We start from the raw sequence: 4,355 nt of genomic DNA, 5'->3' as shown, positions 1-4,355 counted from the left end.
TAGTCACCAATCTGTACAACATGATAGTTGTATTTGAAGAAATGACTAAAAGGTTTCTTTTTTGTTTGTTTGTTTTGAATTAAATAATAATCTTCTATCTATTATAGAAAAGATATCATTTTCTGTCAGTATTTAAGTATTGAAAAAATAGTCGTTAAGTAAAAACAAACAAACAAACATCAGATTATAGATAGGCACATTCCATGAATTGTCAAAATTAACTAGACCTCCTACTGATCCCAGCTGTATAATCAATTAATGCGATTAAATAAGCGTAAATTTATTGATATTTGTTTATTTTTATTTTTGATTGCGATCATGAACCGATTGATGATGGCCGTTTCATCCTATTGTGAGACTACCTCAGCAGTACACATCCACGATCCCGCTTTCGGGATTTGAACCCAGAGCGTTCAGTTTCGTGTACGAATGCTTAACCTCTAGACCATTGAACTGACCAGCATCCAACGGTGTTAATGTCTAACGTCAACTAATCCACGAAATTGTACGACCGTCTTCTGTTGTGCTGACGTAGATACCTATCTCTACCTGACACGAATTAACTCCATTGGTCATGGCTTCTCACTAGAACTCTGACAATTCCCTCAAGAAGCTAGTCACTAATGAGCACATGGTAATTATCAGTATAGAGTTGTGAAGATTATTAATGAAAATAGTGTAATGGATGTATCTATGTATGTATTTATCCACCGTATTATTCATAGAGTCAATCTGAAATGATAATATAATAATCGTTTTCTTTGTATACCCATTCATCTTACTAAAATGAATGGATAAAAGTATATTAAATATTGAACCAATCTCAATGATAATAGAGAGTTTATAAATCATATAAATCATAATGTCACATAGTATTCACTGTGTGAATTGTTTTTTATTAAAGAGAGTACATTCATGTAATGGTTACAGTGTTGAAAATTGTTGGGATAAATGTCATTTTGTGAGATGTAGGTTGTTGAATTTCATTGAAATCATGAATCAATCGAAGTTAGACAACCTAGGAAACCTAGTAGAATTGGCTAGCTCTTTAGTCCTTATATTAGAATCGGCAGCTTTCATTCACAACCTTAAAACCGAAGATGGAACTCAGAGACTTCTGACTCTCAACTGAACACTCAAACCATAGCATACAAAGCCGGGATTCAATGGTAGCTGACAAACATTTATAAAACACTTTTATGTTGGTTACTTGAATTTTCCTATTGATGTTAAGGAATGCAACTGATGACCCTTATATTGGTATATGTGCATCCTGTGCAGATTGCTTCGATATTGAATTAATTCACAAACATTATAAGAAAAATGGATGGTGGCTAGCATCGGAATGAAGGACACGCGTTTTCTCTTATTTGAGATTTGTCAGCTGGATGTATTTGCCTCCTAGAATGGATGTTCACTGTGGGACTCGAATCCAATTCTGTTTGCTTCTCGGTTTATAATACTTATGACTCCATGTTAGAATACTTATCTCGGTGTTGGTTGTGTTCATTAATAGTAATTAGAATTTTAAGTTTATTACATGAAAAGAATCAAATGAAATATTCATTTTATATTTTTTTTGTTTAAATGTAAAACAAATCCTCATTCTTCTCAGCAAGTTCGTTAGTACAATTGATTAATCACCGGGCAGTGAGTGATGTCATATTTTTATAATCCATTAGTTCAAAACGTATTGAGACTACTCGTTTCAGTGACTTGATATCATGTGCACTTTATTGAAATACTTGATTATTGATGATAGTCACATCCTATAGAATGCATCAGTTACCTCATAAATAAATGTATGATTGTTGATGTCGATTCAAGGTTTCCCATTGACTACCTTTGACCATTTAGATTTATTTGTAATCATTTTAAATCAAGACGGTTCGGCCACGAGTTACGTATGCCTGAGCACCGATTACTACGACGCACAATACTAACTAGTGTTGGTGATATTTAGAAGAAAGTTAGGGGTGGTCAAAACAAAACGTGACATTAGTCCACAAAGTCACTGACTTCTGGTGTTAACCATGATGGTAGATGCAGACTAATTGGTTGGGTTCCACGTGACTATTGTAACCGATGGTTGGAGTTTGTGGGTGACATGGCTCAGAATCGATCACAATGGTGTAGGTGTATACACTGTCTATCTCCCTTTAAACTATGAGATTAAAATTGCTTTATATGTTTCTTTCTACGAACTAATTCCTTCTTCCTGTATTATATGTTTACATGAAATCTTTCTTTTATATACTACTACCACCACCACCACTGAATTAACTACTATTATGAATCCGGTGTTCATTTTGTTGTGCTTATGAGGTATGGCAACTTGAACAGATGTATATATGTGCCTGGTCCTTCGTTGTAGCTGAGTGACTGATAAATATAATCCGTCTTAGACATCTAAATAACATTTTAAGTATAGAGGATTTGTGGAGATTGTAGTATTCTACCACTTAAATTCACGAGTCACCTTAAGCTAGACAGTCATTGAAAACCTAGAAACTATCATCTAGTATCTCCAGGTTTTCAACAATGATCTAGCTCAGATCAACTTATGAATTCAACTGTTAAATAACATTTCAGCAGACTGACTGGTTGGCTAACTGACTTTAAATTATCACTTACGTAATTCTATTATTAATGTTAACATAGATGCATTTCTATAGGTGATTTCTATTTCTATTTCGACAGTAACATAAATTTTAAAAGATCTTTTTTTTTGTTCTATGAAACTTATAAGTAATATATGATATTACCATTTAAAGATTATTTTACAGAATTTAGAAAATATTTGTACGACGACAAACAAACAAAAGAAAAAAAGAGAGAAAAACATTTTTAAATAAAAAAAGAAAAATAATAATAATGATATATTGTCTTCTGTTTCATATCATAATAATACATGTAACCAACAACAACAACAACAACAACAACGAAAACAGCAAAAACAAAAAAAATATTTTTCTCGGTATATGGACATTTCTGAAATTGAAATCAATAAGACTTCAAATGAAAAATAATATCAGAAGGGGTTTATGGAGATTTTTACAAATTTCACAGATGGAAATCATGAGTCAATTGAAGCTAGACCACCATGGAATACCTGGAAGCAATGGACGGCCGTTTCGTTCTAGTATGGGACTCCTCAGCAGTGCGCATCCACGATTACGCACCACGCACCATCAGGTTTTCCATGGTCGTCTAGCTTCAATTAACTCATGATTTCAATCTGTGAAATTTATAAAAATCTCCACAAGCCCCTTCTGATAATAATCAACTGCTCACTAGTGACTGACTTCAGGAGATACTCCTGGAGTTCTAGTGAGAAGTCGTTACCAGTAGAGTTCAACCAGGTCTGTTGGGAGATAGCAAATCACTGAAGATAATGGTGCACGGTGGAGCAACTTCGTGGATTGGTTGAAGTTAGACATTAACACCGTTGGATGCCGGCTCAGTTATCTAGTGGTCAAGTGCTCGCGCGCGAAGCCAGTAGGTCCTGGGTTCGAACCCCGCGTGGTGCGGGATCGTGGATGCGCACTGCTGAGGAGTCCCTCAATAGGACGAAACAGCCGTTGGGTGCTTTCAGGTTTTCCATGGTGGTCTATATATAATTGACTCATGATTTCAATCTGTGAAAAATAATATTTTCATTTATGCAATTTCTTCTTCCTTTTGTCCATTCAAATTTTATTTTTTCCTTCTTTTTTTACTTATGTTTTATCTATCAATAAGGTATTTGTCTATTAGGATTTAGTTGCTAAGTGGATAATGTGATATGGGTTTGAAGTGAATGGTATTGGGTTCAAGTCTTAGAGTGAGCATCAACTCTCAGATACAAGTATATTCATCCCAAATAGGATGGAAAAGTATAGTGATGGTAAGACAAAACCAACTTGAATGACTCTTACGGTCTTCCATATTGTATGAGTATTCCATGTATCTAAATTAATAGTTGATCTGATTGTTAGAAAGAGCATCAGTCTCGTGAATTCTGAAGGAATTCGGCTTTCAACATGAGACGTCATAACTCTTCTTAGTGAAGATCTTCTAACTTCCAGGGCAGAATTGAAATGGTTTGAATTATTTTTTTCTGGTTAGCGTTTTTTAGCGAGTTAGTTTTTTACGGGATGGGATCACTAACCCCATGCTCAAATCTCTTCCTTTATTCGTGCCTGGGACCGGCAGTGGCCCCATAGGGGCTCCAGGGTGAGTTAACAAGACAAAAATGTTAATTTTAACATTTATCACTCTCTCATTTGTATACTGTACTTATTAATTGTAAAAGCGAATAGTATTCCACGTAGCTATTCTGTGACTTTTAATGACTGTTAGTAGTATAATACAAT

The sequence above is a fragment of the Schistosoma haematobium genome, chromosome 3 (assembly GCF_000699445.3).
Source record: "Schistosoma haematobium chromosome 3, whole genome shotgun sequence".
Classification (NCBI taxonomy): Eukaryota; Metazoa; Platyhelminthes; class Trematoda; order Strigeidida; family Schistosomatidae; genus Schistosoma; species Schistosoma haematobium.
This window is presented reverse-complemented; position numbering follows the sequence as displayed.